The sequence below is a fragment of the Genypterus blacodes genome, unplaced genomic scaffold (genome assembly GCF_046128005.1).
Source record: "Genypterus blacodes isolate CSIRO-AG114 ecotype Tasmania unplaced genomic scaffold, CSIRO-AGI_Gbla_v1 ptg000052l_1, whole genome shotgun sequence".
In the NCBI taxonomy this organism is placed as follows: Eukaryota; Metazoa; Chordata; class Actinopteri; order Ophidiiformes; family Ophidiidae; genus Genypterus; species Genypterus blacodes.
The window spans coordinates 1,179,987-1,206,634 of NW_027466864.1; the positions used below are offsets into that span (position 1 = coordinate 1,179,987).

Below are 26,648 nucleotides of genomic sequence, written 5' to 3' on the forward strand. Positions count from 1 at the left end.
TCGCTCTCATATTGGTATGTGTATGTTTGTTTGCACTCATGTATAAACATTTTCTGTAATATGCCCCATCGTTCTCTCATATAAACACATTATTTCTTGCTTGACACACACACACACACACACACACACACACACACACACACACACACACACACACACCAATTCTCCTCCCAGTCTCTCTTTACACATAAACACACGCATACACACTTCTAACAGGTCCCCTTTCTTTCCTTGTCTGTTTAATGGACACACATGATGTATGCTGTTGTCAGCAGTGGATGTTAGAGAGCTGGTTGCCATAGAAATCAATAGCCAGTTTTCAGAGATTGAGCAGAGTTACAGACAACAAATCAAAGCCATGCATTACTGTGAAACTGAAGCCAGTCAGAAAAGGAAAGTAATGCCAATAATAGGAAATGACTTTTCTGAAAATGGATTACTGCGAATGCGCCATTTAACTTTAGATTTAGTGGAGGAGTCTAATAAGAGTGTAACTGACTCACTTTATACTGGACGGAATATTTTACAGATTTGCAGCAACCTTCCTCCTGAGTCAAATGGATCAAACTGAATATGTGGAGAAAACACTGAAGTTTTGCATGTTGACCGATGAATGCTGCCTTGCATTAAGGTTACAATGCAAATGATGTGAAGAAACATGTTAATGTGGTGGGAGAAGTTTTCATTGTTTCTTCTGGTTTTTCATGTCAACAGCCTTCAAACACGTAAACTTTAACAAGTAAAGACAAAGTAACAGTTTTTAGATACACAGTTATCCTTTCAGCCAAACAACAAAGAAAAAACCCAATGAGGCTTGAACTCTAAACCTTCGATCACCAATCATCAGCTTTTCTTGCTAAGCTAAAGACGAGTGAAGTCTGCTAATAATTTTCTTGGTCCAACATCTTTAACATCTAGACTTTATATTGTTCCTCACAATGAAATGAAATGAAAATATTTTAATCATTCACGGTCAGAATTTAAACACTTAATTAATAACAGATTAGCAAATATTAAGAACCTGAAACAACATAAAATTTTATTTTAACAAATTAAAACATTGATTCATTGTGAAGAACAACATGACATTTAAATATCAAATAAAAACTTTAAATACATTTGTTTCTACCAGTCCACTGTAAAATGTTTTTAGTTGGAGGAGCCCACTGTAAAAAAAAAGTCAAGATTTTTTAATCTTGTGGCAGAAGAATTTAACAGGCCTCATATTCTCTCGCTCTCCTATGTCTCTGTCAATGTCGATCACCCACAGGAAAGTGAGGTGGGGAAGTGAACTTTACAGTGTGCTCCCACTGTAAAAAGTGAAACTCTTTATTACAAGAAGCCACCTGTAGGTGAGGATAAGGACCAAAGAAAAGATTGTCAAACTTTACTTCTCTTTAGCTCAGCTAGTAAAGTTGATGCTTGGTGATCACAAGGTTGTGAGGTCGAGGCCTGTTGTCTTAAGAAAATAAAAAAAACTCCAACTTACAAAAAACAATGTTGGAAAATGTGAGTAAGCCGTATGCATGCAGAGTAATAATAGGATGATGTTATTCTCTGAATAAATATGACTGTGAGGGAAAGTCCCCCAGCTAGCTTATTGCATTAGTTTATTGATTTACCATCATAGAATATAAGTCAAACTGTTGAAAATCTATTCATTCCTTTAATCGATGAAGAATCAAGAGTCAATCTGTGCACTGAAAACATCACAAATATTTTATTATGATAGTGGGACAGTTGTGGACAAGAATAATGTCTGCGTCCATACATTTCCCCGTTTATAGCAAAAGAAAGCAACAGGAGCCGACTGGAAACTCAACTTAAAAAAGTAATTTGCTTCCTGTCATCTGGATTCCAAATCTTCGCCATCGTGTGCTTGCCAGGTTGGATAACAGTTGCAACATCCTCTGAGCCCTTAATGTATCAATGTTTCTATTTGCAGGAATGAGACCAAACTACTTAGTGAAATTCTCTCTGTAAATAAACAAAATGTTATAAGATTGCTGGCGTGTTGCACATCTGAATCCTTTTCAGACTTTCTCCCATGTTATGTAACTGAGCTCAGTGCCAAGATCACTGTCATGTTGCCATGCTGAGAGAGAAAGAAGTATTAAGCAATGGCATTGGAGCTTGTTGTTTGTTGGTGTTATCATTTGGCTGTAAAGAATGTGATGTGGTGAGGAGGGGAAAAAACCCCCAAACCCCTGCGTTTATCGTGGCAAAGAACATGTTCCACTGCAGTAATTGGCAGAGACAGTACAAAGTCACAGCGCTTGATGCTAAACGCACCCGTCTTTTGTTAGTCACTCTCCAAAAACATGGGAACCAGATGAGCGGCTATGCTGCTGCAGTTGTGTCCCAGGATTCATCTGTGTGGCATCCGTGCCCGCTGAGTCACCCCAACCTCACAAGAACCCAATAAATATGTGCCACACATTCAGGCAGTAAATCAAAGCCTTGAGCCCTCATGTTGCAGAGCCTCTGGAAAGCTCAGGCCTGTCTGAACACACACAATCTATCCAACAGTACCAGAATCGCTGATCGGCTTTCTTCTAATCAGAGCTGGTATTTGTTGATTTCACAATCTACTGTGCTTATGAAACACATTCCTTTCTTTAGGAGAACTAAGGTCCAAATGGCTCATGGTGTCGATTAAATGTCTTTTGCTGGTGGTATTGATGAGATCTGGCAGGGTGCAACCAAACCAAGAGATAAACAGCTCCTCCAATGGGCTTTACCAAATACATCAGTTATAAACAAGAGCCTCGCTCTCCTATCGGCCCAGCATCCGAAAGCAAAACATCATGCTGAAGCTGCAGAAACGCTTCCCAGATGTCCGGCCGAGAAGTGAGAGAGAGAGGGAGAGAGTGAGAGAGGGGGAGAGAGAGAGGGGAAGAGAGAGAGGGGGAGAGAGGTGAGGCAGAGGGGGAGAGAGAGAGAGGGGGGGCGAGGCTTTAACGTACCATTTCACCTCTGCTCAAGCTGAGGACAAGAACCATAAAAGCTTGTGTGTAAAAGTCACTGGCTTCTGATGGCTGCTTTAAATGTCTCATTACTTACATACCAAAGCATTTGTGGTTGCTGTAAATACACGCAGCAAAAAACCGATACAATCTAAAATACAAACTATAAAAATAGAGACGATTAAATGACCTCTCAATCAAATGTACTTTATATGAACATAACCAGTAAGCAAGTTGTATTCCAGTGCCTCGGTCCAATTTTCGAGGTCGCAAACTTGACTCACACTGTGACTGGCACAGATTGGTCTCATTTGTCCTCCCGAGATGTAACACAATGTCCTGGAACTTACTGGTAGCAAGAGAACTCATAATGGTTTCCAGTACTTCCACACTAGAAGTGACACATTTCTCACTGTCTCTTTGCCCAGGAGGAGAAAATCACAGGATGTACAGCACATTGTGTAACGCTGTCCCGGGTAGGTAATGTTTGGCCCGTCGGGTCTGTTGCGGTCACTCGCTGATGCCCGACGGTGTTTCAGAGGTCATGAAGAATCTGTGTGACCTGCTGAAACATACTGAGGGAATAAAAGACTCAAATCCATCCAAATGAATGAATGAATGTTTGCCAGTTTACTAATAGTGCATGTAGTAATGTGTCCAACAAGTAAAAGCACTCACCATGAAGAATGTGTAGTCCCAGTGAACCAATAATGAACATTAGCAAATTGAATTGAAGGGAATGGAAGGGAATTGGAGGTATGAGGATTTTCAACTCACATTTAACCCTCGAGACTCAGGTCAGCACAGGCAAGTCAGGAGTCAAGTTGCGTATCAAGGCTCTCAAGTCCAAGCTCGGTCACAAATCCACACCCTCCCATTCTGAGTCAGAGATAACAAACATACCTATAATGGTTTGGGGAAGCCACAAGCTTTAAAGGCTGAAACATAAGCAGCAAAGATGTTATCGTTCACTCTAGGAGCTGCATGGTGCTAAATGCTCTAATAGACCTTGACCTTTTGACTCTTGTTACTCCTACAGCCGTATAAGGAGGATGTGTGACAGCTTTCATCAATTCTGAGCTGATCGTCGTCTTTCAGGGTCAGGGGTCAAGGAAAAATTTGAGCTTTCATTTCCTGGGTGAAGCTGGAGCGACTCACCTTACAGCATTATAACGCGTGCGCACAATGGGCTTCTATTCCACAGCGTTGTGCATGGATTAGCACGATTATGTGGTCAAAACGTGTCCATAACTCAAAGGATATTCATTTTTAGTTTAAACTCGATCCAGCGCGTCACACTGGCCTTTGAAGCACAGCTGTGGACTAACATCCTTCGCCATTTACCGCCAAGTCATGTACGTGTACCCTATCAGAGCTTACACATGCTCCACACATCAGTCGGACAATGCATGTGTGTCTCATGTGCACTCATATATGATTGGTGATGAAGTTTGGATCTGTGTATTCAGCTGTGGAGCTGACAGACTGCTTATTGCACATCGAACATTCCCATAAAGGCAGGAATATCTGGAATATCATGGTTTCCAACTGTGTTTGAGCCTGTCGGATGGGAGAGGATGATAGGATGCAGGATTAACAGGCCCCGGCTTTCGGATGAGGTTTACAGTAAGCTTTACTTGAGCGCGCGTCTGTGTGTGTGTGTGTGGATGTTGCAAGGTGTGGAACAGTAATATGTACCTTTGCAGACAGTAAATGTTTTAGAGGCAACTTGTGACGCTGGCTGAAAGCATCTCTCACATAATTACACAGTCTGTCAAAGCTCAAAGGGAGGTTCCCTACGAGAGGAGGAGCGGCAGGTCAGTGTGAAGAGTGGAAACCAGACTGTCAAAAATAGGAAGTTGTTGGTTAAACATCTGTGAACATGTGCGTGTGATGTATGTGTGTGTGTGTGTGTGTGTGTGTGTGTGTGTGTGTGTGTGTGTGTGTGCGTGCGTGCTGGCATGTTCACATGTGTTGGTTAAGAGTCTGGTAAGGAGGCAGTGGTTGGTTATTGAGGTCGACATGCTGATGGAGCTTGTTAGAGCACAAGTGTAACATTTTAACTTGCATCAAAGACGCATTCCGTTAAATCTTAGACAGCTGTCACTGCTGTACATATGTGTGTGTGTATGTGTGTGTGTGCCTTTTCTGTCCTTGTCATTCAATGTTTGGCTAAAAGAAGAATTTGATTCCAATAAAGCTGAATTTGTGTGGAGTGACCCAGAGGTCAAACTCTCTCCGCTCTGTCACTTTATGTTGACCAAGAACCACAGGAGTTCCTTTATTAGATTACAATCACTGCTCTGTCCAATCAGCCAGGACAAATATGTCAGATGTGGACTAGTTGCAATGCAGCTTCTTCTCCTCTGGTCTTTGGTAAAGACTTATTGGCAAGGAAATCAATCAATCAACGAATGCATCGGTGCAGCATAAGAGACTGCTCAGCTCTGTCAGCGCTCAGTTTGATCTGTCTACTCTCCAAACACACACTAATCACACACTTCATCAGCCGATTTGATCTTGTACAGGTTGCATTTACATCTAGTTTGTAAAAGAGATCCAGTCACAACACACACAAGAGCATATTTGTTTGTGGTGTGTGTGCAGATCCGGTTGCACTCAGTGTGTTTTTAAGCCTCATCTGGATTAAGAATGTATGTAGTTCTGAAGTGATTTGTTTGTTTGTGTGAATGAAATCCAATCTAGATTTATATAGAACCGTCTAGAATTAAATCCAGCAAAATAAACTATGCGTTGCTAACTGACGAACTGGCTCGACAACGAAACTTCCTTGACGAACAGTAAAACACATTTCCAGTATTTGTTATATAAGTATTGCTGTGATTGAGACAATTTCTGCTTGTTCTTTGTTATTGTTGGTGTTACTTTGGGTTATTATTACAGATGAAAAGTCAAGTGTCAGACTGAGGCTAACACCTGCCGTGAAGCTCCCTGTGGGGACAGATGATCAATTCCAATCCAACATGTGAGTGTGTGATTTCAGGCACCTGGCCATGACTTAGTGCCTCTAGGCCATGTTTAATGTAAAGTCTATGGAGTGCAGAGAGTCAGAGGTGAAACTGTGCTTCAACAGGGCTCAAATTGTCACAGCGATGGGTTTAATTCCCTTCAGAGTTGCTGATGTTAAAGATGTTAATGGTGTTCACAGTGCATCCTGTAAAACAAACCTGAAATCTGGGGTATTTCATCTTTAATTTTCAGTTTTTATTTGCTTCAAACAAGACCATGCAAGACATTTAAGCTTATGAAAATTGAAAGAAATGATAGAAAATACATGCTGATCATACAAAATTCGAAAACTGTATTCTGAAGGATCTCATTTGATCCATTTCCCGCCATGTTTGAGGCCTTGTTTGTTGTTTTTACTGGTGTGGCAAATTCCGTGTCATAATCATGAATACACTATTTTCACTGTGCAGCTTTTTAATTTGATGAAATGTTAAAATTGCAGAATGATGTTAGACTCCAGAGGGTTAAAATAACAAACCAGCATGGCAGTGATGCTCATGAATTATTCATTCAGGGCTGATGTGCCATAATCTTTGATGAAGTGTCATCACACTTCATTAGAACCCGTCACGCCTTATGGATTATGTCCGAAGAAGCCTTTATGTAATGCCAAACTGACGGACAACTGGGACCCAAGTTGTTATTTCCGTTTTATAAAATCCCTGCCACATTGTTGTGCTGTTTGAACATGTGTGGTTTCACGGTCGGTTTGTGTGTTCCTGATTGGGGTTTCATGGCATATGAGGATATGGAAACAGCATGAGTGCTTTATTTGAACCACAGCTTTGTGGGCCGAGCTTTGGCACCAGCCGAGACTGATTGTGTGTAAACATGTCGTATGAGAGGCGGCCTGTCCTCCGGCACACACACACACACTGGCTTTGCTGCGTCTCCCTTTATATATTGTGCTTATTGTGTCTGGGTGTTTGAGGGGATAAACTGTGATCTTAGTGGTTCAGAAATATTCACTTATTAAGAGTAAGAATAGTTTTTATTTATTTACAGAAATACAAAAACAAACATCTTCTGAAGATTCCCGTTTTATTCAAGTCGGTGTGTGATAATCCAAAGTATTTTGAGAACACGTCACATTTTTCCGTTGGTGGCATATGATTATCATACGGTGAAGTCTCCTTTTTGTCTCCTTTTTTGATTTCACCTTTGATTCACTCTTTCTTAATGATCAACAGCAACACATCACTGTTTCATTCTTGTTAGTGCTTGTGTGAGTAAAGCTTTGTTGGTGAATGTCATGATCTTATTATAGAATTTACATGATATAGTATGAATGTTTGCCCGCAGCATTTGAGCAGCTGTCAAACAGCTATGTGATAATTAAAAATGAATCAGATGGACGTCACATAAACTAATGAGGCCTGTCTACCTGCAATGTATGAGGTGTAGTGTGTGCCAACTAAATAATTACTTTTTATGAAATGAGTTTCATTCATTATTGATGTATGAATTTAATTGCAATTTATGATGTGAATTAAATCCACCTTTTAACATTTTAACAATGCTATAAACAAGTAAAACAAGTCATCATAAGATAAATATAGAACCTCTCTGTCATCGTTCTGCTATTGGGTGTGTTATTCTGTGTTTTCCATCTCTCCCTGCTCGACTCGAAGCTGATTAGCTACACAGCACTTCATTTTGAATTGAATTTGATAAGGTTTGTAATCAGATGAGTGTGTAGGAGTAGTAATCAATGGAGGAACGTTTGGCGTGCAGACAAAGGTGAGAAGATTGTAATTATCTGGATACAGCTGACTCCCTGATGCAGCCAGATTACTCACACACACACACCCACACACACACACACACAAACACACACACACACTCACACTCAGACGCTATACTTAGTACCCAATGACCAATTCTTGTGGTTCCTGAGTGCCCACGGTGCCAAAAACAAATCCTGAAATCTGGAGCAGTTTATTTAGCTGTTGTTGTATGTAAATCATTGTCTTTCAGGCATATTTACATTCACCCCACATATGATAATCATTGAAGAAAAAAAAAAGCTTATTAAAAACAAACGCTTTGCCTTGATGTTCACAACTGCCTTCCAGAGTGTCGAATGTCCTTAAGCAAACTCTCACCTCATCCCAAATCCTGCAGACTGCTTTAATTTCTGCAAGGAAAACAGATTAACATTTGCCAAGAAAACATGAGCCAGCTTAGGAGGAGAAATATTTGGTCTCAGTCCATAAGTGGGAAGATTGATGTGGCACGATGTGCCAGAAGGAAGCCCGTCTCCTCTCTCCTTCTCCGTCTCTCCGCCTCTCTCCACTGCAGACACAAGCTGACATGACTAATAAGATGGTGCCCTGCAAGACCCGGACCGCTGACATGTGACCCTAGTTGTCTATTAGAGCTGCATGTTTTTGTTTAATTACGCCCATATCTGCTCTACACACTCCGCTAATTATCTGGCAACTCCAATGTCCAGTTTTTGGACATGTTGAGAATTCACAGGTGCATTTGTGAGCTCACTGCAGTCTGGCTGCAGATGCCTGACCTCAGTGTGAGGGTGGAGAGGTGAGAGGCAGCAGTGAAACACCTCTGAGCATTCAATCCATCAATCCATGAAAATATACAATAGCTCCCCAGTGAAATTCCGTCATGAGAGGCATGAAAACATTTAGACCAGGGGTCTTCAACGTTTTTCAGGCCAAGGACCCCCAAACTGATAGAGAGATGGAGCAGAGACCCCCTATATATTGTATAAAATTGTGTTTCATATCAAACTGGGCCTAGTGCCATGTATAAACATAGCTACCCTGTTATTGTGCATTCAATTCTAAGCTATTCAGTGACGTGCGGTGAGGTTCGCAGTGAGATTCATGGCTGGGGAGGCACTAACTCTTTCAAAATCAGATTTACAAAGATATGAATTCGACAGAGACTCAAATGTAATATTTGATAATGGGCCCCGCTTGTGTATTCTGAAAAAGTGGGGAATAAACTAAAAGCAGCTTTTTTGGTTTATTATTGTAGGTGAAAATGAAACACTTTCTTCTTATTTCTGGTTATATTGGCAAGATCGTTTCAAATACTTACTAAAAAGATTTGGAAAGGACTTGTTTCTTGCATTTAATAATTCTCAGCTTCATATTCGTGTAAGCATTAACAATTCCAACAGTGACTGGGACCAAACAGTCATTTGATTTGGTTTTAAGCCCTGAGTCTGACTCAGATCATATGTGATCCATATGGCTGATTGTCTGCTTGCACTTAGTCACATGCGCAAAACTATCAATAATCAAAAGAGAAAAAAAACATGTGCTATTGTCTGACACATCATAAAGTCACCATTATTGATCTGGTGTCAGTGAATGGCACCACTAAATCTGCTCTAAATCAAACAAAATAAATCTGCTGTCTTCTGTTTACAGTGCGCTGCTGCTGCTCAGTGCTGCTGGCGTCTCTCCTCCTGTTGGAACCCTGCGACTCCCATCGGTGCTCGTCCAAGCTTGATTATCACTTTGGAGATTGGAGTCAGAGCGGAAAGATAAGGTATTTTATTATTTCGTTGTCAGCGATATGACTGCTGTACTTAGCCTAGTGATTCTTCACGGCTCTGGCTTTAACGGGGGACACACACACTGGTCAGCGTGAAACCAGAACAAGCTGTTTTCCATCGCCTCTGGCCCGGGCAAGCACATCGTTATTTGATTTGGATGTTCACCCTGTCACATGTGTGTCACACTGTGGATGTTTCATCTCCGCTGAAGCTGCCTGTGTACTTTCTTCCTCTGCCGAGCCAGTTCATTAGATGTGAGTAAGTGCTCCCATTAGGCAGCGGGATCATTAGGGTGCGTTTCTATCATCGCTACCATCAAGTGTACATAAATTGTGTTCGGTGCTCTTGGTGGAGGGGCAGATTTGGGGATCGGGCATGTAGGAGAATGTGTTATATTGAGAACTTATTGAGTCTGGATCAGGAGGTATCATGCCGGTTTAAGCAGTAGGTCTCAAAGGCTGCTGTCACCTGAAATCAAAATCAAAAGTTTGAATGTCCAGAATTCAATATCATGACACTGCAGGGAACAAAACCATTTGCTGCACATGGGACATTAACATCAAAGTGTGTGGATATAGAAAACACAACTTTAGCTTGGGGACAGAGAGACAGCAGGTCGGTCAGCGTCAGACAAACTTTTCCTCTTATGGAACAGAGTGGATTGGTTATAACAACAATAAGGCGTAAAGATTAGAGGACTGTTTTCTATGGAGACCACAGTATGAGATCCATGTGGTCAAATCCAAGACCAATTGAATTACCCAGAGCACGAGAGAATAGAAAAGACTGTGATGGAAAATCTTATGTTCCCTCTGTCAAACAATTGCTCAAGTAAGGTTTTAATCATAGATGCATTTTATACTCGTGCTTTTTCATAACATGGTTATTACAAAGGAAGTACGTCTGCTAAATATAGATTATGAGGAATAGAAACAGATTCAAATTATAGTAACAATTCTGCACTTCAGCATAAAGCTCTGGAGGCTCAGAGAACTGACGTAGATCACATGGAGTCCACATTCATAAGCAGTACAGTATTTAATCTGTTCTCTTTTACTTAAGAGTTGGTGTTTTTGTTTATGATTAAACTCACAAATGAAATGAGCTTTTAAACTCTCAAAAAAGACTTGATCTTGTCTCTGCATCTGGAGAAGTTAAAACATTGATGAGACAAAGCAGAGTCAGCAGCAAAGCTCTGTCCATGATGAACTGGAGAGTTTCATATAAGTGTGATGCCCACAGCTCTTTATAGACTCACTGGAAAGAGGAAGCATCGCACACACACAGCGCGCAAGTATTGACATTGACTTGTCTCTTGTTTTGACTGAAACTCTCTGTGATTCCTTTTGATTTCAGATTTATTCTATGTATCTTATTCTATGTAAATGAGGCACCATTTATATTTAATTTAACAAATTACATTCAGCGTAACAAGCTTCCCCGAATCTAATCAAGGCTATGGTTTAAAAGACGGGGCTCTTCTGTTATGACCGGCGCCGCTTTTACAGTTTTTACGGTAATGGCTTAGCGAGGAAACCGCAGAGACCAATTGCATGCGAGTTTAAACCATCCCACGTGATACTACTCAAGCCAATCAGGTTTGTGCCTTTTGGCGGGAAAAATTGTGACGCTCCACGCAGACAGGTGACGTCTACGGTAATCGTTTATTCTGAGTCAGAGCCAAGTTGAAGACGGAAGCGGAAAAAGAAAGCGTGACACAGGTAAGTGAAAATGTTGTTGTGCTTTAGCTTGTAATTCTCTGCTTTAGCATAAAGTCGGAACATTTTGCTGACGTGTGTTAAAACTAAGAGATATATATACAGACGACTGAGCCGGATAAAGTTGGGAAATGGGAGTGAGGCGGAGAAAGGGAGACAAAATGGTGCTCTCCAAAATTGTGTAGTCGACATACTTGTTCAGAATCGGTGTTCCGTATTAAAAGTGCCAATGTGAAACAGCATTATGAGACAAAACATTAGGGTTTTGAACAAATATAGCCGCTAAAATCTGAAGTGAGATCGTAGAAAACAAGTGGTTTTACAGCCCAATCTGAGCAGAGTCCACCGGGATCCGCACATTCAGAGCTGCTGGTATTATTCTTTCCTCGTTTTGTGTTGAGATTTATTGTCTGTGAAATCAGTTAAGTCAAGATGTGAAACAGAAAATGGGAGATTCAAGCATTTGCTTCCTTTATTTTATATAAGTTTAGCATTTTATTTGAACATGCTGAATTATATTTTGAAATGCAGCCCAACTTTAACTTGGTACATATATGTTCTATGTTACGTGACAATGAATATTGTCAAAACGTTTTTGAATCGTACTAAATTGATTACAAGCAGATGTTGATACAACGGGCTACTTAAATATCACACTACGTAGTTAGTTAGACATTATGATCTTCCAGACCTTTGCTCCGAGAAATTTTCTCTACTTTATTTAACTGTAGTTGAATCCCCCTGCTCTAACAACATAAACATATCTGCTACATGACGGAGCCCAATCCAAACGATTGTATTTCATTGTTTTATTTTTTATTTTGTTTTATTTATATATTTATAACTTTTAATTATATGTATTTAAATGTATTTAATGTATTTTGTATTTTATTGTATTAACTTGTGTTAACTTAAATGTCTTTTGTTAGATTAAATTACATTTAAATTACTTAATTTTCATTTAATTGATTTCATTTCATGTGGCATGTTGAGCTTGAAATTCTCTGCTTTAGCATAAAGCCAGATCATTTTGCTGACATCTGTCTGTTTTCTTCACATTTTCCATGGTTGGTGGTTCGGTGACCCAGGGACTAAGCGGCGGTACATCGGTGTGATGATGCTGACGCTGACACAGAGGTCAATGCTTAGAAGTCATGACGTCTGGTGGCTAAGCTGCACAATATCTCACCATCAGCTTTGACGCGTTTTGTGTGTTTGTCATTTCACTCCAGCATTGTTGCCGAGAGACCCGATGTTCCCGGACGTGGCTCAAGCATCCTGATCCACAGGGTCATGATGGGCTCTCCAGCCAACTGGTTAGCATGTTTACAGATTTGTTTAGGTTGTTTAGATTGTTTACAGATTTGTTAATGTGTTAATTTGTTAACGTGCGCATCTCTGCCCTTTATCCCTGTACTGAGGACATCCTTGATCTAATGTAGTACATTGTGTCTTTGTCTGTGTCTCAAAGGCAATGGGAGGCTTGGACCTGGACATGTTAGCTCCCTACATCCCCATGGACAATGACTTCCAGCTGCGCAGCCTGACACCGGAGGAGCCCATGTCGTGTGGATCACTCACATCTATTGAAAACTCTTCTGCTCACAGCACACAGGAGGTGCACAGCTCCTATCCCAGGCGCCGCCCGAGTTGATGGATGCTCCCGATCCAGCCGCAATGATCGCTAAGAGGTAAAGTAGGTGTCAACAAAGTTTACTGCATTTCCTGCGGCAGATCTCATTTATGTTGCTAAGTCACTGTTACTGTGTTGCAGGGTGTCACAGTGAAACAAAGAAGCGTCACTCAGGACCTTGGCACTTCAGAACCTACAGCGCAAAAGAAAACTGTCTGAAATTCTTGAACAGGTGAGTCATCAACAGCCAGACATTGTTCACACATCAGGCTTTACATCTACACATGCAGGGTTTGAGCCTCTGGGTTTGATGTTTTCCCCAGGGAGCAACAAGAGCAGAAGAAGATTTTGAAGGTCGCCGAGTCAGCGGCAACCGGCTGCAGTCTCCCATCGGACCATGCTTCTACTGCCCACAAGTGCAGTAAGCCATCGTCCTGACAACACTTTACATGTTTCAGCAAAGCTCTGAAGAATCACAGTGATGATCGGTGTTTTCATCTCTTTCAGATTGGGCGAGTCGTCTGCTGGGCAGCACGTCAGAGAGCAGCTCCCTCTTCACCTTGCCGCACCTCATCCGCAGCGGTCAACGCCCCCCTGCAGGGCCGGCAGTACCTCCTGCTGGGAGAGGAGCTGCTGCTGCTGCTGCTGCTGCTCTGGACCATGTTAACCGAGTCGATGCTCAGCCTGCTCACTGCTGGACCAGACTGGACACTACAGTTTCTCCCCAACGTTCTCAGTCCCTCTCTAAGGCCCGCCCCTTATTTCTGTATCTGTAGAGTCTGACCTTAGTTTGGCTGCCGCTTGTGCACTCCATGTGATATCTGTAGCATTCCACCGTACAAACGCCACAGCAGTGTCTTGGGTTTTGGTGCAAAGGATTCCTTTTTCCAGCAGGTCACCACTGACCCTGGGGCTGCTGACAGCAATGTGTTGTAAGCTAAAGTCACCCTATTTCTATTTTCTTAAAAAGAAAACTATTACCAGCAATTTACATCAAGCCTTTTATTTTATTTTCCTCGTACTTGTATGTTGTAGTTACTTGTCCTTAAGAAATGTGTTTACTCCACAATTATAAACTTGTTGTTTAAACCTTGAGTGGTCTGAATGTTCTCTCCATTTAACAGTTATTAGTCTGAGGTAAATACATTGAATTGTGTAACAGTCCCGTACATGCCTCTTTAATACATGACTGTAAGTGTGTTACTGTACATAGTTCATTCATATTTTACTTGTGTGCGAACTAGATTGTGATGGAGGAGGTGAGGATGGACTCAATGATGGAAGAGTAGAAGTGCACCATCATTATCTTTGGCAGGTTGAACTTCTTCAGCAAGTGGGAGCTGATGTTGAGCTCGGGGTCCTGGGACATGGAATGGAAAGGACTCCACGGTGTCAGCTGGGGAGTCACACAGAATGATAGCGGGCGAGGCTGCGTTGAGTCAGAAATCCACAACCATCTCCTTTGTGTTCAGAGCATTAATCTCCAGATTGTTGTGTCTGCACCAATTCACCAGACGGTCAATCTCCCGCCTGTAGGCGGACTCGTCCCTATCAGAGATGAGTCCAATGAGCGTGGTGTCTTTCCCCGAACTTCAGGAGCTGGACCCACAGATGACTGCAGGCGTTGGTGTATAAGGAGAAGAGCAGAGGAGAGAGAACGCAGCCCTGATGGGAACCGGTTCTTAAATAGCATTAGTGAGTTGCTCAGTTAATGGTGGTCAGTATAATACCATTGATCCATGCCCTGCTCTACAACATAAACATATCTGCTCCATGACGGTCTAGTAGTGTGTGCCTGTAAATACGGTGTGTGTCTTGGGTCTAAATCCAAAGGAGAAAATGTTATGTCATTGTGTTGTTTTTTTTTATTTATATATTTATAACTTTATTTAAATGTTTTAAATGTGTTTTTAATTCTCTGCTCTGATTTGTGAACGTGTGCATCTCCGCCCTTTAAGCCGTCAGTGGAATATACCTCTGCTTCCCCATGGACTCAGACATGCTCCCAGCATTTGATCTTGAGCGGCTGTCAATTTGTAGGTGTCTACAAAGTTTACTGCATTTCCTGCGGCAGATCTAATTTATGTTGCTAAGTCACTGTCACCGTGTTGCAGGGTCTCGCAGTTAAAACAAAGAAGCGTCACTCAGGACCTTGGCAGCTCAGAACCTACAGCGCAGAAGAAAACTGTCTGAAATTTTTTACATTATTCAGCAAAGTTCTGAGGAATCACAGTGATGATCGGTGTTTTCATCTCTTTCAGATTGGGGGACTCGTCTGCTGGGCAGCACGTCGGAGAGCAGCACGTCAGAGAGCAGCTCCCTCTTCACCTTGCCGCACCTCACCAACGACGGGCATCAAACACTAAACTAAACCTGCCCCACTACAGCTGTAATGATACCCGAGATTCCCTTACCAAAAAAAAAAGAAAAATCGGACCTGCGCAGACCCCACCTGAACTTTTCTGCGCAAGTCCGGAAGTGACGTCATTTGCGGGAAATACGTCACTTCCGGACCTGCGCAGAAAACATCAATCGGGGTCTGCGCAAGTCCGGAAGTGACGTAATTTCCGGGAAATACGTCACTTCCGGACCTGCGCAGAAAATACCAATCGGGGTCTGCGCAAGTCCGGAAGTGACGTCATTTTCGGGAAATACGTCACTTCCGGACCTGCGCAGAACACATCAATCGGGGTCTGCGCAAGTCCGGAAGTGACGTAATTTTCGGGAAATACGTCACTTCCGGACCTGCGCAGAAAATACCAACCGGGGTCTGCGCAAGTCCGGAAGTGACGTAATTTTCGGGAAATACGTCACTTCCGGACCTGCGCAGAAAATACCAACCGGGGTCTGCGCAAGTCCGGAAGTGACGTAATTTCCGGGAAATACGTCACTTCCGGACCTGCGCAGAAAATACCAATCGGGGTCTGCGCAAGTCCGGAAGTGACGTAATTTCCGGGAAATACGTCACTTCCGGACCTGCGCAGAAAATACTAACCGGGGTCTGCGCAAGTCCGGAAGTGACGTCATTTTCGGGAAATACGTCACTTCCGGACCTGCGCAGAAAATACCAATCGGGGTCTGCGCAAGTCCGGAAGTGACGTCATTTTCGGGAAATACGTCACTTCCGGACCTGCGCAGAAAATACCAATCGGGGTCTGCGCAAGTCCGGAAGTGACGTCATTTTCGGGAAATACGTCACTTCCGGACCTGCGCAGAAAATACCAATCGGGGTCTGCGCAAGTCCGGAAGTGACGTAATTTCCGGGAAATACGTCACTTCCGGACCTGCGCAGAAAATACTAACCGGGGTCTGCGCAAGTCCGGAAGTGACGTCATTTTCGGGAAGTACGTCACTTCCGGACCTGCGCAGAAAATACCAATCGGGGTCTGCGCAAGTCCGGAAGTGACGTCATTTTCGGGAAGTACGTCACTTCCGGACCTGCGCAGAAAATACCAACCGGGGTCTGCGCAAGTCCGGAAGTGACGTATTTCCCGAAAATGACGTCACTTCCGGACCTGCGCAGAAGATACCAATCGGGGTCTGCGCAAGTCCGGAAGTGACGTCATTTTCGGGGCAAGGAGGTTATTCATAACACACACATTCTCTCTTATGGTGCCAATAGCTTTCATAACATTAACAACAACATTACTACTTACATGTACTTATCATGTCATATCACTATAAGTTATTACTTATAATAACTTCACAGTTATAACAATAACTTATAACAAGTCATCACAATAACTACAACTTATATAAGTTACTAATAACTTATAAGTTATAAGTTCATAAGTCACAATTTACAACTTATAATTTATAACTTATAACTTATAACTTCAGTTAGTTAGTTAGTTAGTTACTTAGTTCACTGTTTGTTGACCGTCGCGGGTGAGGTGCGGCAAGGTGAAGAGGGAGCTGCTCTCTGACGTGCTGCATGCAGACGACTCGCCCAGAGATGAAAACACCGATCATCACTGCGATTCTTCACAGCTTTGCTGAAACATGTTGACACCTCTTAGCCGATCATTGCGGCTGGATCGGGAGCATCCATCGACTCGGGCGGCGCCTGGCCGGTGATGCTGCACGACTGCTTTGTCCGCCGAATGGTGAGCTGGGATAGGAGCTGGGCCACCTCCTGTGAGCAGAACAGCTTTCAATAGATGTCAGTGATCCACACGACATGGGAAAAGCTGCGATAGAATGTGTCAGAGATCGGATTACAAAGTCAGCCAGACAAGATTGTATTTCAATGTGAGAGTAGGGGAAATTACTACTGCTGGCAAATCACTACTGCTATTCAAAACAATGAATAATTTCCTGTCAATTTGTAGTCCACTTAGCATGCAAACCTGTTAAATGTTACATTGTAAATATTAACATGTGCCCTGTTAGCATGCTCATGATAGCATTCAGCTCATGTGGTTGATGTCATGACTTTTGATGCATAGATTACTTCATGTGGTTAACACAGCAAGGGTGTATTAAAACTGGATTTACCTGTCTGCGTGTGCATGTGTGTTGCTGTCTTTAGGAAGAATGTGAAAGCATCTGCAGTGTGTCGGTTCGGTGCTAATGAGGAAATACGACAGTAAAAGCACTTTGAGGCAAACCCTAAAAGAAGCTGGTAATGGGCCATTTAATTAATTATCTTACAGAATGAATATAACTCAAAACTGGAGGCACAAGGCTTTCCAGTTTCTGCCTGTGATGTGGAGTAAAACCTGAGTGACGCACAGGCCTGTGTCACCAGGGGCAACATGTCCCCGCTCCTCTGACTCACATCCCCTCTCGTCACAAATTCATGACACCGATGGCATCAGTCAACACTCGAGGACCAACGACAGCGCACGTCACTGTGGAGGTCAAGGGTCAAGGAACATGAATTAATAGAGGCTCGTCTCTACAATATCAGGCGAAATTCCCCCCCGTGACGTCTCTTTACAGGCATGAATCACCGGCTGTGGCATGATCGTACACCAGAAAGTCACCCAGACTGTGAAATGCTCCCAAAATCTGGGAACATGAGAAAAACACATCAGTCTTCTTAACGTCTAAGTGTAAAATTCCCACGCTGTTCAGGGTAATTAAAATGGAATTGTGCAATTTTAGAATCTGGTGGCCCAAAGTGGGAATTAGAGGTGACTGTGATTGCAAAGTCGTTGCTAAGAGCTGACAGATGCAAAAGATTTAGGTGAGTCTGGGGTGTTTACGATCTGCTGTTTGGCCTCTAGCAGGTCAGAGAAATGCCTATAGATGGCCAAGTTTAAGGTTCAGGCCATGTATGGTGTTGGAATCTTCCAGTGCAGGTGAAGGATGTGCATCTCTGCAGGAGAGTCTGCCTGCAGGTTATAAGTCAGGGCAAAAAAGCCTCCAAAACCTGATGCCGCTGTTTTGATTTGTGCTTTTGATTTTGTAAAAGGTTTGACCATTTGATTTGTTACTTTCTATCTGGGTGAAAATGCCACAGTGGGGACGAGAGGCTCTTCTCTTTATGATCTTCATGCAGACTAAATTTATTACAGTTAAGGAGGTTCTAATATAATCAGTTTCTCAGTTTAAGTCAAAACAACTGAAAGCGATAAGTAGATAACTCAGTGCCGGCTTATAATGTATTGTTGTTCCTTAGAAAAAACACAGCTATAAAACTTTTCCTTTAGGAAAGAAAGGTGTCTTCCCTTTAATAAATATTTAACTTCCCTCAGGGGAAAATTCCCTTTATTCATTCAGCAGGAAAGGTAAACTTTGTGATCTCAACCTGGTGAGCACAAAGTGTTCCTCTCTATTATTTTTCGATTCCTGTGACCTCCTGTCAGGCATCATACAGGCCACAACTTGTGTTGACGCTAACAAGCCACTGCAATAACATTGTTGTATATTAAAACGAGGATCAAATGATTTGGCCGACTGTGTTTCTTTAAGCAATCAAATTCCTTCCGTCGATGGACTCTCCCGCATGCATCTGTAAAGACTGCCGAGCAACATTCTGGTCAGATTCCATGGAAAAACATCAATTGTAATTAGGGGTTACATCGACATTGGGTAGAGGTTTTTCCTTCACATGGGGACCCAATTTATGGCAGAACTCTGAGGTTGAAATCACCGAGAAAGCGAAAGCGCAGCTGTCAGTCTGGTTCAGACACGATGACACAGACACAGTGAGGAACACACAGGGTGGCGCAGGCCTTGAGGTTTTCCCTATAGCGCTCCAGAGCTCTGCCGCCTGCACGCTTCGTTACATAGGGATGAGCTGTTTCAAGGTTCATATTCATCGCCGTGTGCGGGAGGAGCTACTGTAGCAATCATTCAATCCAAAGCAGGTTATTAAGGTGGAATGAAGGCTTGTTCTTGTGTTAACACGCATGCATCATAAGAAAAGCATAATATACAGAAGATGTAGCACACAGTGATTAAACCGAGCGCGATGCAAAACACATTACAGGGATGAGCGCTATATAGAGACTTACATGATATAATCAAGAGGATTTTGGGAACGGGGTTAAATGATAGGGTGTGCATCTGGAGAGACGTCGACACCAAAACCTCACATGATACGAGCGTGCAGTTTCCATCATAACAAAGCGACAAGCCAAAGATGAGAGGCGGAATTATCTTTACTACACGTCTGGAGGTAAATCCAGCTTCGAGAGGACTCCAGGGGGTGAGGCCCATCTTCTCTGCAGGCTCCTGTCCACACCGGGGACACTGTCATTACGTCTGACCCGAGTAAATATTTTAGATGGCAAAAGAGGGGAATTGACATCAAGAGCGAGAGGACCAAAACTAACCAGTGTGCAATTACACTGGTCCTTGCCTTTTGAAGCCGTATCGCCCAGTGCTGCAGTCTGAGGTCACGTCAGCATATGTGGAGTACGAGTACCAGACCAGTGCCACGGCAGGGAGGACAGAATAATATAACAGGGATGATTTGCCAGAGTCCAAAGGCAGAAAGGGAAATGTAGTAATGGCAGGCGTTCATCTCTGCGCCTCTGTGAATGAACAACCCCAGGGCTGTAACACAACACAACACATCCAGCCAAGCAAGCAACACTGGAATAAAAAATTGTCTTCATATCATTCAGAGATTGATCTTGGGGCGAAAACGCTCTCTGTGGGACCGAGCAAGAAAAAGGTGGAGGAAGAAAAGGGAAGCCCGGTGAGTAATGACAGCGAATAACAGTGATTCAGGATGCTTACGACAAACCGATTTGCCTCCTTTGTTTTCCCGCCTTGATTCCCAAAACAGCCACTCTGGGTTCAAAATGTGGTTAATTTTAAAAACATAAGATGCAGCGGTCATGGCTTCCTGGAAGACACACAGGATTTTCTTTATTAATACCATGAATATATGATCGGGTCATGATAATAACTAATCACGCTAAGTTTGGTCTGTTGGCCCAGCAGACTGCAGTCGACTGTAAAAAAACTTCCAATGTCAGATTTTGCCATTTGTGAGCTCAGATTTTCCACTTAACCATATTGTGACTTGGCTCTTCTTTTCTGACAAGCTGGAAGGGAAAAATATTGATACAAATCTCTGCTACAAGCCTATTGTGCTCTAACCATGTCCTGGATCCTACCTGTGCTCCTTAATCAGACTGGCAGCTGGATACAGAATGCCGGAATGGAGTCAGAATCAATTTCGGGAAAACTTGGCGAGATCCTTGCATTTTGCTTTTCTGTAACCAAACTCTTTGGGAAAGCGATCAGGAAACGAACTGTAAAACTACATCAAATATTTCAAAACATTGTCATATTATTAGTAAAAAAAACAGTTTTGGGAATATATGCAAGCTGTGTTTTCTTTACTTTGACTAATTAAGCCATTTAGTCTGAAGAGCCTGCAGATTATTACAGAGGAAGCGCTGGAAGTTTCTCACATTGCAAAATCCTCGGCGTCAAACTATCAATCACACTGTTCAGTCTGGGTGTGTGTGTGCATGTGTGTGTGGTCCCTGTGTGTGTATAAGAGAGAGAGAGAGTGTGAGAGAGCGAGAAAGAGAGAGAGAGAGAGAGAGTTGAGCAGAATTGACAATTGTACAAAGTATGTCCCCGTGTAAATATTTGTGCGTCTCGCGCGTTAAAGAGTAAATAGTGCTCAGATTCTGCCGAGGTGCTGAGTGGAAAGAAGACTTGAGCAGCGTTTACACACAAGCCAGCAGGGGAAACGCCATATTCCTCCCAATTGTGCCTCCATTTCTCTTTCTCTGAAACTTGGATTTTTAGTGTCCTGTAAGATAATACGTGCTCCGACAAAAAGGTTTGTGTGGAAATGGAGAGCAGAAAGCACAAATAGACAAAGCGCTGGGTTCAAAAGGCAAGAGTGGCTCAGCTGTATTTAGTAATGTGTCAAACAGGGTATGTGGAGATGAGAAACAGCTGCGGTAGAATACAAAGACAAACAGGGGAAGAAAAAAAAGAAAAGTGAAAGCCTCACAGTGGAGATGTGCAGAAGAGATAGAAATCAAAGGGCCTCATTCATGAAACCTTTCTAAATCTGTGAGGATATTTACGAGAGGTCCGCAATTACCGCAAATTAACATAGTGGCACCACCTCAGAAATGCCATATTAAGCAAAAGACAACGGCGACATTCAGAATGTTCCAGAACCAAATGAAGAGGTGAATAGGAGGAATTTAAGCGGATACAGAAAAAAATACTAATTTATTACCCAGCGACATTACAGCGGCTCAAAGAGATGACAAATGGAGGGAGATTATGCAGGAGATGAAGGCCGACGGTGCGCACGTCAGGTCCTGAAAGCAAAAATACAGCTCATCATCTCTGCAAGGACACTGATTATTCTACTGGCCATTATGTTGAAGCGGTGAGACAGTCTGACATAAGTTTCATTTTAAAACTTTTTCCAGAGTTTCCGATTGATTCCTGATGAACTAATTACCAACCACGACTGTGCCAAAGTGCAGTTCAAGGAAAGGGTCCGAGGGAAACATCTAGCCGAAACAGAGTCAACATATGCTTCCTTCTATGATCTCATACGGTTAAGACAACATTTCTCAACACGACCAAACGCTCCAAAATTGGGAAACTGGAGAGGCTCAAAATCTGTGATGTCATGACAAAACAAACACACATTTGGAGTTTTGAGCTTTTCAAGATTACAGATTTGCTTGATTTGATTGCGCTTGCACGTGCCCACGCTCCCGTCAGCCCCGCCGCTCACTTCCACCGGGGATTTGTCCTGTGTTGATGTCATGACGAGGGCCTGGCAACAGTAACAGGCGTACCTCAGAAGTACGCCTCAGAGTACATGATTAGATTAATCAGACACAATATGTAGAAATTGATCTGTTTAGTTAATTGTAAGGATCACTGAATGATTTACTGCTGTTAAAGCGACTTAACCTTTCTCTGCAAATCTGAAGGGCTAATAAGCAGCTGATGTCATCCGTCTCCATGCACTTTGTCTCAAACATTGCCAGACAAGCTCATCCACATTCACAAATACCAAACTGGGTCCTTTTTCATTCTTTCAGCACCTAAAAGAATAGAAGAGCTGAGCCCTGCCTCCTCCGGTTCAACCGATTTCTCATCTTCCATGTCGGCTCACAGGCAGGCTGTTCTCATTTGAATGGAATTAATACCAATCAGTTCAACTGGCGAGCATTTCCAGAGACACACACACACAGGGGGAAAAAATGGTGTCTTTGTTAGGGAAAACACCATTCAACCGCCGCTATGTGAGGCTTCTTTCAAAGCCGGGCCCCCGAGACATCGCCGGATTCCGCAAATAATTCCCGCTAATGAGGAGCTGCTGATGCCCTGGTGCTTCTATCCTTGCTCAGTATGAGAAGTGGAGTGGAATACTTTGCCTTCATTGGAGATTAGAATGACATTCTAGTGTGCATCAGGCATATATGGAGTTAAACCACCTGCAAAAAGGACAGAGAGTTGATCTGTTATATTCCGCCACATTTATCTGATGGCTGCAAAGTCACTTTTTATTCCTTCCTTCCGATGTCGCTTCTTCTTCTTCTTCTTCTTCTTCTTCCCTTTTGCTTTTGATTTCCTTCCATTTTCCCTCCCTGCTCAAACATCTGAAGGCAAAGAATTTGACTGTGGATACTGGAGTAAATCTTTTGGAGTAAATACTTGCTTCAGTTTAGAATACTGGACTATTGAATGTTATTCACTGAGTTCTTCTTTCAGGCGGTCGCTGAGACAGTGCTGGATACACACCCACACAGTGACTCTAATGCTGCTGAGAGTTAAGATAAGACCCAGTGTTTGGAGTCAGGGACTGGCTTCTCACAGGTGCACTGATCCAATTTCATGCATTTTTGTGTTTGTGTGTTTATAGCACATGGGTTCGCTGCTATTTCCCCAAATATTTGCCTTGGGAGTGTGGGGACTGGTCAGCAGGTTCAGGGTGCTGGGGGCCCTGTGGAAAGAAGGTGTAGCTGCAGCGAGAGTCCCTGCCTGGCTGAAATACCTCTGGAGGGAGATCAGAGGACAGTTCCAGACTAATTACCGGCAACGTTTACATCTACGCATCTGCGCCGCACCACTGTGAGCTGAATGACAGCAAACATGGAAGCTCATCAATGGAACAGACATCTCATCATGGACAAAGTCATGCACTCAGTGTTAAAAACATGTGTAAGGTCTTCAACACCTTCAACCAATGAACGTTTCCATCCTTGTTTATGTGGAAAATAGCCAGGATTGGAACTTTATCAGACATTGGGGGCGTGTAGCTCAATCAATGATCTAATATATTACAAGCAACAAACCATGCAATACAATACACACAATGCAACAATACACACAATATGATTGAGTGTAATGTGATGTTCAGGGTGGGCCGGATTACTTGTGCTGCTGAGAGATTTTCTGTTTTAATTTGGTGACACTTAACTGTCAACATTGGCATAGAAATAGGATTTAAGGAAATAAGGAAATAATCAAATTAAAGGAAACACTTTAATCCATTTCTTCATTGTTTACTGTTTTATTTTCGCCTCCGTGATTTTCATTATGACGGCTTTTTAACAACTCGTTCTTCACTTTACTTTTGATATATGAGGGATTTTGATGTTAAGACTTTTGCTGGCAATTAAGTGTTTCTCCAGGGTTTGTATCGCTGTAAAATGCTACCACATTGTGATTATTAGCGTCTCTAGCTTTTAGAGCTCCTCACTGAATCATTTACATTCAAACAGATCGGCACGGAGACGCTCAATAGTCCCCAGACTGCTATACCAAAACATGCGAGACAGATGAAGAATGACCGATTGAGGATGATGCGTCCAAAGCCGGTGGAAACTCATCTGCTGCTGTTTAATGAGAATGTTGCCGTCCTGATGGCACACACACACATAGGCACACATACACACACGCACACCAGTTAATCTGACACCCTTTTATTTCACAGTGAAATCTAAGAACATGCCTGGGGTTTTTATTTACTGCGCGGCTGCCGTTCGGCTTTCATAAAAAATTTGATTGATGTGAATTAATTCCCTTAATTACAGCGCCGGGGAAGTGGAGCCCCGTGCCTTCTTACTCATTTGTGAACCACAGACAGGAGTGTGTAAAAGTTTGATTCACATTCAGGCTGCGTTGAAGCTTCAGCAGGGAGTCCAGGGCGCATCCACACTTCCTGTCCCCCACCGAGGTCGCAAATCAAAACCAGAGGTATTGAGGCACAGCTTCCCCTTATCAGAAAGCAACAGGGAGATTAAAAGTTTGCTACCAAAATGTTGAATTGTGCCTTAAATCACCCATGGCAACAAGGATTATGGGGCAAACAGCCTTGTGGGAGAAGTCTTAATTACAAGCAGCACACAATATGAATAATTTCTGTTTGGATTTATTATTATTTAGACAATGAGTGTGTCTAAACCATCTGCTTCAAATAAATCCTCACCACAACTGTCCCGGTTTGTACAAAACTGCAGAGCGACAATCAGCTTCCTGTTTAGTGAGCGAGCGACTCTACTGTATCTCCAACCGACCTGTGTGTGTGTCTGTGACTGATGGACATGCTGAAGTACTGATTCTGCAGTGAGTCACTCAGCGAGGCTCACGACTGCTGCAGGCGGCCATTGTTTCCTCCATTGTTCTCTCTGCTGACTTAAATAAAGAGAGAGTCTCCAAAGCCGCACAGCTCTAAATATGTATTTCTGCTGTGCTAATTAGAGAGCGTCTGTAAAACGGGCACCGAACCCAGGATGAGGGACGGCTAAATATACCAAAACAAAAACAAAGCTTCCAAGTGGAAAATTATAAACATTTAGACAGAACGTCACGGGAAAAATTGCAAATATAAGTGGAAAGGTGACTTATTGTGTGTGTGTGTGTGTGTGTGTGTGTGTGTGTGTGTGCTATAATTTATAGATGGAGCTGGTTAGAAGCAATGAGTGTGACTTTATAAATGAGCTGATAGTGATTCTAAATGGCAGAACAGGCGTCGGCACTATACTCATCAATAAATCTCCTTGTTTTGGAGGTTTGATTGAACTGGCTCATTTCTTCACACCGCAACAGGGAGACGCGTCACGTTTGCATTAATATTTTAGACACATAATTATGTGGTGACGAATGGCTGCAGGGCCTCGGGGACATGATAGAAACAGATGCGGGAGACTCAGAGGCTGAGCTGTTAAACGAAGCTGTCAGGTGTCACAGGAGGTCAGTCTCTCTCTCTCTCTCTCTCTCTCTCTCTCTCTCTCTCTCTCTCTCTCCCTCTCTCTCTCTCTCTCTCTCGCTCTCTCTCCCTCTCTCTGCGGCCACTAAAGCTTTTACACACTACAGCTGCTTTCACAGGACCAATTTTTTCATGTGATGTCATCGATCATGAGTCTCTGAAGTGTCAGACGAAGTAGGAAGCCTCATAAACCACACACATCTGTTTCACGCACGCATGTACCCAAATCTATATAACCAGCAAAACACACACCATCACACACTCTCTCTCTCACTCTCACTCTTGCATCAATACAAATACACGTTGCAGAGTCAGTCTTATTAAGATGTTTACATGATTTTTATCGTCCAATGAATACAACCTGAGATGAAAGTCAGATTCTACACCTGCACTGCTGCTTTGATCGCACAATACAAGTCTGAATCATGTTCATTCTAATCTCCCTGATCACCACACACACGCACGCACGCACACACACACGCACACACACACACACACACACGCACACACGCACACGCACACACACACACACACACACACACACACACACACAGATTGCCAAGGTTAAGCCAAATCTGATAAAGAAAATGAATCACTGCGTTTACAATCCACCTGCCAGCTACTGTGTGAGGCAGGTGAAGGGTTCATCAGATCAGGTAAACTACAGCTGAAGTGAGAGAAGAACAACATCAAGGTCTGAGTAATTAAAGTCATACATGAGAGGAAGTGTTAAATATTGGAATGTGTTATTGATATTGGTAACCCACTTGCAAATGTAATAAATATTGCCAAAAATATCAAATATACATTATATTTGATATTAATATGTTGACTATTCTATGACTTTTCTACTACCCAGTTGGCTTAAACTCCACTAACATTAACCCTAACCTGACCAAACTGCCAAATGAATCCGGCAGCATATAAGGAATAGAAGCAGAAACATATTGTCACTGTGCCGCTGTGATGTCCGTGAAAAACCTTTTTTTAGGGATGGAATGGATGAAGTTTCCCTTTAAGTGAGTTATTTCTGCTGTGCTTTTATCTCGCCGTCCCTCACTGAAGGCAGAAATGTTACGCTCTCCTGTATTTTGATATATTATAA

The 26,648-nt window shown here is 42.8% G+C and overlaps 1 long non-coding RNA gene across 2 annotated transcripts; it reads left to right on the forward strand.

Annotated features, from left to right (window-relative positions):
• The first annotated feature begins 12,297 nt into the window (after nucleotides 1–12,297).
• On the forward strand, nucleotides 12,298–14,227 carry LOC143000938 (uncharacterized). 2 transcript variants are annotated; one of them, XR_012963673.1, is made up of 6 exons: nucleotides 12,298–12,380; nucleotides 12,476–12,559; nucleotides 12,715–12,934; nucleotides 13,018–13,108; nucleotides 13,200–13,297; nucleotides 13,384–14,227. It is a non-coding gene; the product is annotated as an uncharacterized LOC143000938 (long non-coding RNA). The 2 variants fall into 2 exon arrangements; XR_012963674.1 differs by having other exon boundaries at nucleotides 13,200–13,292.
• The last annotated feature ends 12,421 nt before the right edge of the window (nucleotides 14,228–26,648 follow it).